Raw genomic sequence first — 8,140 nt, 5'->3', positions numbered from 1 at the left:
ATTGTGCTTTTTTTGTTTTGTTTTGTTTTGTTTTATATCTCTGCATTTTTATGTGTCCTGATAAATCTTAAATTTGGTTTTTTCATGTTATCCCATAATTCTTGGAAGTTCTGTTCATCTGTTATTACCATCTTTTCTGCATGGTCAACTTTATTTTCAAGATTATATATTTTGGGGGCTGGGATTGTGGCTCAGTGATAGAGTGCTCACCTAGTATATGTGAGGCCCTGGATTCAATCCTCAGCACCACATAAAAATAAGTGACATAAAGGTACTGTGTCCAACTACAACTAAAAAATAAATATATATATATATTTTTAAAGATTATATATTTTGTGTTCATTGCCTGAGGTTCTGTCTTCCAAGTATTCTAGTCTGCTGGTGATGCTTTCTATTGAATTTTTAACTTGGTTCATTGATTCTTTCATTTTGAGGATTTTACTTGTTTTTTTTCCAGAATCTTTGCCTCTTTATTAAAGTGATCTTTCACTTCTTGTATTTTCTCTCTGATTTCATTTCTTATACTGTTCTTTACTTTGCAGATCAGTTTAACTATGTGCATTCTAAACTTCTTCTCTGACATCTCTTCTACTATGTTGTCAGTGCATTCTATTATTGGAGCATCTTGGTTTGTTTAGGGTGCTTTGTTTCTTTTTTTTATGTTGTTATTTTTCCCATATAGCATTTTAATGGATCTGAGGCACCACAGTTTCTGTAATTAGATGTATAATGTCCTTAAAGGTTTCCAGTACCTCACCTTTAAGTAGGAGACCAATATTAACAGGAACCAATGTAAACAATATATGGCCTTAAATAATAGCTCCTTTTTAAGATGTCTGCAGCTTTGTCACAATAAACAGAAATAATGTGTTTAATTGTTGTCTACAATATAAACAGTAAATATTTAAAAGGTTTTACAATTTCAAATGGTGGATAAAGAGAGAACCAAAGTGGTATGGGATGTGATATTTATGAGGAAGAAGGAGAGAAGATAGAGTAAAAATTTATAGGAAGAATGAAAGAGGAATTGATAGAGATTGGCTATTCGCACGAGAAAGGAGAAAAAGAGAATCCAGGGAAACAGATAAATGAGAGGAAAACTATATAAAAAGTTAAAAAAATAAAGAAAAAAGGTAAAAATATAAGCATACATAACAAAACTGTAAAATACTATTCATATATTATAGTCCTCAGTGTTAGGAGCCACAGCAAAAATATTGATACAGGCACCTTTGGATTTTATTGACTGCCAGCCAGCAATTCACATTCATATGGTAATTGGACTCATGCTGTTCAGCTGGGCCCATTTCAAGACTCAGGTTACTCATGTCACTCTTGTAATGGGAGAGTTCCCATTGGTTGGGAAAGGATGGTAGGAGGGTGTTCCGGGGGAAGGGGAAACCCCCCCGGCTCAGGTAGAACACACACGTGGCGGACCCACCTGTTAGGGGACGCACACGGCCTCTCTCTAAATAAAACTTTGTCTCAGTTTGACTGGCTTGTGTTTTTGTGCCCAACCGGGTTGCAAGATTGCAAGCCCGTGTGCACTGACAGCTCAGCAGGGGATCGCTCAGCAGGGGTGCCGCAGGCAGTGCTCGGCAGCAGGAGCGGGACTCAGCCGGCCCGGGGCCGGGCAGTTTGCGGCACCTCAGTAAACTGATGCATGAAAAATACTTGGTTTCAAATATGGTAGAGGTGTTTGAATGGAACAAAATGTCTCACTGGAAAATTAAACAATGGTTTCCATTGGTGTTCAAAAATTTCTCAACTTCCCTTCTCAACTGATAGGTGTAGTTGTCTGGAGTTGATGGTAGGTCTTATTCGGTGGGTGCCAGAGGACTAGCTGGACAAGTTGATAGCAAGATGCCCTCACACTCTCTTCCAACCTTTGAACTTAATGTAGCCTGCCCTTTTTGCCTCCATGTACTTTAGGGCTTGCAGAACTGGGGATAGCCCAGCTCTCCCCAGCCTCTCCAACCTGTGCTCCCCTAGGAAATATTCCCCCATTCTCTGACTTTTCACAGGATTGCCAGGCCCAGACCAGCCCACGCAAATCCAGTCACTATCTAATGGTTCTGGGCTTTAGATACCCCAGACTCCTCCATGTTGCAGTCCCAAGATCTCAATGCTGTTCCAACTTGCAGAGAGATAACCAGAAATGCACTTACATAGAGAAGTGACCCTGCAAAGTAGCAGGAAGATGGTGGCCACTAGCACTCCCAGTAGGAAGATCTTAGGCACAGCCAAACCCACAGGCACACCAATACTGAACCTCCAGGCCCTGGCTGGTGTCTCCAGACAGAGGAGGCTGAGCCCTGAGATGGTAGTGGCAGCAAACCTGTAGGCACCCATGCCCCCCAGGTCCTGGCTAATGTCCCAATATGGAGGTGGCCATGTGCAATCAAACCTGCAGGCACCCTGACAAAGGATCTCTGGGTGGAAGCAGTGGCATCAGTGTCAGCAGAGAGAGAAGCCCAGTTTATTTTCTTAATAATTTTTACAGGATCATTACTATTGTTCTAAATTAAAGAGCTACCTTTTCAGTTGGCCCATTGAATCAGTCCTTTGAATTGCTTATGGGTTCTGCTTCAATTATGCATCATGTTGGCACTTTTATCAGTTTCATATCATTGGGAAACGAGACCAAAAGCATTCTTTCTGTTTTTATCTCATTTCCTGATAAAACTGTTAAATAGAACATTTTTCATGACTGTAATTCAAAACAGACATTGGAGAGGTTTTTCTAAATTGACCTTGGATCCATTAGTTGGCATTCTGAAGGTATACAGATTTAAACATTAATACATCTGCTTGCATAGCTAGCTCACATTTCTTTTTTTTAGGTTTAATTTAATTTATTATTTATTATTATTATATTATTATTTATTATTGTTATTATTATTTAATCTTGAGACAGGGAATTGCTAAATATCTTGCTAAGTTGCTGAATCTGACCTTAAACTTACAATACCTCTTGTCTAGGCTTCCTGAGTTTTTAGGATTGTAACCATGCCCACCTACGTTTTATTTTATTTTTAATTGACAAATAAAAATTTTACATATTTATGAATTACATTTTCTTTCTTCCTTTCTTTTCTTTCCTTCTTAATACTTTTAAGTGTATGCTGTATATAGCTGAATTCTGTATCTTCCTTCCTTTAAAGAAATAATTAAATATCTATCATTTTCCTTAAATTTTCGTTACAATTCTTAATACACCTTTATACCACAATTTATCATATCTCTGATTGTATATAAGGTATGTTGATACCAAATTCACATCTTCATAAATGTATTTTGTATAATGATGACCATCTCCTTCCACCATCCATGCTATTCCCCTTCTCTCTCCCTTTCCCTCCCACCCCTATTCCCTATCTAGAGGTAATCTTCCTCCCTTGCTCTCCCTCCCAACCCCATTTTGAGTCACCCCCATTATATCAGAGAAGACATTTGGCATTTGCTTTTTGGGGATTGGCTAACTTCACTTAGCATAATCTTCTCTAATGCCATTCATTTCCCTACAAATCCCATGATCTTATTCTTTTTTATTGATGAGTAATATTCCATTGTGTATAAATGGCACATTTTTAATCCATTCATCCACTGAAGGACATCTAGGTTGGCTCCACAGTTTAGCTATTGTGAATTATGCTGCTATAAACATTGATGTGGCTGTGTCCCTGTAGTATGCTGTTTTTAGGTCCTTTGGGTATTGTCCGAGAAGAGGAATAGCTGGGTCAAATGGTGGTTCCATCTCCAGTTTTCCAAGGAATCTCCATACTGCTTTCCAAATTGTGTGCACCAATTTGCAGTCCCACCAGCAGTGTATGATAGCTCACATTTCTCTAGCTTGTCCATGAGAGTCTTTGTTACATATCTTGCTGAAATTCATATACTTTAGCTCTGTTTATCAAATCAGACCTAACAATCTCAGTAGTGGTGGCAAATCTCACTTCTATTTGTTTATGGGGGCAGAGAGGTGAATATATGCAAATCTGAAGACTTAGGTTAGAAAAAGTGGAATAATCCAGTCCCTTTTCCATTTACAGGTATTCAAACTGCTGAATGCTACTTTTTTTGTGAAGAGACCACATGAGGATGCACAGGATCTTTGAACCCTTGGGGAAACGCAACTGTGGAATTAGTAATAGTCTTTAGAGACTCCCGGAGCCAAAGTTAGGGTTGACTAACATCTCCTATGGCTCTAAAAAGTTTCTAAGAGGTTCATTTAGGGCTTAGGGTGTGGTGAGCCGTTTCTGTGAACTGTGGCCGCCATTACAAGATGGCGCTGGTTTCCCCTGTAGTCTGTGACAAACAACTCCTTATCAGAATGAGTTGGCACGCTGTGACTTGGCACCCTATGAGAAAAGTCCACGTGGCAGTTGTGCATTGGGGCTTTATCTGCTTTATTAAGGCTGGGGCACACGGGAGTAGTAGTAGTGGCAGTAGTAGTAGCAGTAGTAGTAGTGGCAGTAGGAGTAGCAGTAGAAGTAGTAGTAGGAGTAGCAGTAGAAGCTAAAAGACATGTCAAAACAAAGGCCTGAATAAACAGCTGAAAGAAGAAAAAGTATCAAGGACCTGAATAAACTGCTGAAAGAAGATTCCTGAGTTGCGTCTTCCTTGCGGGCAAGGGGTCGCGACAAGTGGCGCCGAGACCCGGGAACCAGAACTTTCAGTCAGTCAGGGGTGGTGCACCGGTTAGTCCCAGGTAAGTGGGATCTTCGATCAAAGCAGGGATAGTCCCAGTAAGTGGGATCCGCGTCCAAAGCGGGGTCAGCTCCTCTACAAAGAAAGAGAGAGCCTCATATTTATTGCAGCTGCACTGTGTACTTTCACTTTTGTTTTCTGTGTTTCTTTTGTTGTGTCATTTCGCTTTTGTTTTTTGTGTTTCTTTTGTTGTTGTGTCCTCTGTAGATAAAGAGAGAGCGGGGAAAAAATGAATAAATAAATAAGACGCTCCTCTGTAGATAAAGAGAGAGCGGGGTTTTGTATTTTCACTTTCTTTATACTGCTTGGAACAGTATGGGTGCTACTCCCTCAAGTCCAATTTTGCTGGCCTTGGACGGGTTACTGCGTTCTAAGGGACTTAAAGTGAAGCAGTGCACATTACAGGGGTTTTTAGAAGAGACTGACTCTGTAGCTCCTTGGTTTGCTTTTTCAGGGAGTCTCACGATTCCCAGTTGGGACAAATTAGGGAAAGATCTGGATTTCGCTTACAAACAAGGAACTTTATGGGGCGGTACCATTCCGCTTTGGAAATTAGTGAGGGGGTGTATAATGGATGGTAAATGCCAGAAAGCTGTGAGCGAGGGTCAGGCCGTTCTTGAGCAATTGCATGAAGAAAAATCGGAGGGGTCACATAGCGAGGTAACAGAAAGTCTTAGGAGTAAGAGTGGTGAACAGATAAGGGAGTCTGAAGTTAAACAGAGGAGAAGGCTCTATCCGGACTTGACTGAGTTAAAAACTCCCAAGGACACAAGTAGCTCGGACAGTTCTGAGGAATTAGATCCACCCTAGCCGCTCTCAACCCCTCCTTCTCATCTTCCCCCTCCCTATCAGGCCCACAGAAAAGTCTTAATGACCTTCTCCAGAATATTCACCATGGCTTATTTTAGGACTTTCAGCAAAAGAATCTCTACAAAAAGGTTTAATGTAGATAAACTTCCTATTTTCATGTTGCCCTGTTTTATTTGGCTACTGTCTGAAAAAATCAGCATTCCAGGCACTGGACACTCCCTTACTAGTTTTTCACAAAAATATGTAACAAGGCCTCTGGCCTTGAGCTGGGCTTCACAGTGCTGACTACATTTCTAAGATAAGGGAGTTACTAACTGGGCTCCATGGTAACAGCTGGCAGGAGGAAGAACTGGAAAGGGAGATAGAGGAACTGGAGGGTCGATTGAAAAATTCAAGATTTAAAGCACCTACAGCCCCGATCGCTGTCACGCTCCCTCCTTATAACCCCGATTGGGACAAGGACAACCCCAGAAGGCTGGGGGGTGTTCAGTGGCAGCCTAAGACGGCCCAAACTTCCCAGTAATTGAAAACTTGGATGCCGATGGACAGCCGGCCAGAGTACATGTTCCTTTAGCCTTTAAGGATATTAAACAACTAAAGGAGGCAGTTACTAATTACGGATCCCATGCCCCCTTTACATTGACTCTCTTCGAGTCTTTCTCTGCCAATCAGCTGACACCTAGTGACTGGCAACAGCTTTGCATGGCTGTGTTGTCCAGAGGGGATTTTTTGTTGTGGAAAAGTGAAAATCAAGAGAGGTGTCGCGAGCTAGCCCGAGTCAATCAGGACGCCGGCTTCCCACGGCATAACCTTGAAATGTTAACAGGCTTGGGACAATATGCTATCATAAATCAACAAATTAATTATAATCCTGGGGTCTATGCTCAGGTAGCTACAGCAGCCATTTAGGCTTGGAAGGCTCTACCTATTTCAAATGCTAAAACAAAAATTTCAAAAATTGCTCAAGGACCCTCTGAGCCTTATTCTGACTTCCTTGCCTGATTGATACAGGTAGCAGAAAAAATATTCCCTAACTTGGAACAAGCCATGCCGGTCATTAAGCAATTGGCTCTTAAATATGCAAATTCCTATTGCCAAAATGCCATTAAATCTACCAGAGCAAAGAGTGTTGATGACATGATTCGAGCTTGTAAGGATATTGATGGAGCTCATATTACAGGACAGGTTCTGGCCGCTGCCCTCAAAACGGAAACAGGGGCCTGCCCGGCCCGGGCCCCGGAAGCCTAGGTGTATGGGGCAATCCAGGGACGGAATGGTACCCCGGGGAGTGGGCGACTTCGTCACCTCCCACGGACCAACCCCTTTCTATCTGTAGACTCCCTAGGGGAATGCCAGGAAGTACAGGATGTACAACTGCAACCGCAGGTCGCAGAGGCAGAACAAGCTGCTACCGCTGTAAGATCTTGGCCAGGCGGGGGAAAATGCAGACAAAATCAAACAAAATACAATCGGCTAAGAAAACTTGGAGAACTTTTGCCCTGAAAATGGGCACCAGACTCCATGTTGTTTGCATCACCATGGTAACCATGGGGTGCCTGGCCAGCATAGCTGCTTCCTGGTCCCACCTCCCACACTTTTGCGGGCTTCTGATTGGTTCTTCCACAGTCACTCAGACAGGACTTCTAGTCCCGCTTTCCAGCCACTAACCTGTACTGCTGTGTTTCAGGTTTCTACCGGAGCTGCTCAGAGCCTGTATTTTTTTTTACAAAAAAATGCCTACCTGTAAATGCTAATGAAAGATATCTTTTTCAGACAAAATTTAATTCCACAGGTTTCTATGTTACAGTCCTAAATTTAAGCTAGTTCTAAGTTAAATAACCTGACTTTTTCTCTATAGTTGTGTTACTAAATAATGTTCTATTGATGGGAGATATCAAATATGCTTCTTTATATTTTACTTTTAATTTTGAAGGTTATGAGGATGCATTTGCTCGCCACAGGAACAAGCCGGCAAAGTTCCTGTGATGACCAAAAAATCCTTATTTTCATTGCTAACTATAAAAATAAAAATGTATACTCAAGGATCTTATTTCAGTTACATCAAGTGACGTCACATAGAAGAGTGCACTCCTAGTTAAAAATAAATTTAAATGGATCCAAATATTTTAAGACCACGTGGTTACATAAAGTTAATACAATTATAAGTTATGTTCTTATTCTTTATATATATATTTTAGATATTTAGATAACCTATATTTGTTAATCTATAAATTAATTAGCACATGCCTAATTGATTAGTTAATATATATTTGCCTAATTGTTTTTCTTCAACAGAAAACCTATAATTTAAGTTTTATATTTACATTTATCAGATACTCTGCCTTTTCAGTTACAGATATTTGAGATAAATGTGTTTAGTATAAATTTGCTTTTAAGTAAAAATACAATCAAGTAATTTCTAAATCTCAAAGTAGAATTAATCAACACATTTTATCTGGGATTTTGGCTGCTAATCAAAGGATAGAGTTACTTCAAGCTCAAGTTGAGGAATTGTCTGACCTAGTACATTTGGGTTGTATTGATCAACGAGCACATTTATGTATAACCTCTATCAGATTTTATGATTCCAGAAATGCCTCATGCATCATCGGAGAATATC

The sequence above is a fragment of the Urocitellus parryii genome, chromosome 4 (assembly GCF_045843805.1).
Source record: "Urocitellus parryii isolate mUroPar1 chromosome 4, mUroPar1.hap1, whole genome shotgun sequence".
Taxonomy (NCBI): Eukaryota; Metazoa; Chordata; class Mammalia; order Rodentia; family Sciuridae; genus Urocitellus; species Urocitellus parryii.
Note: the sequence above shows the minus strand (reverse complement) of the source record.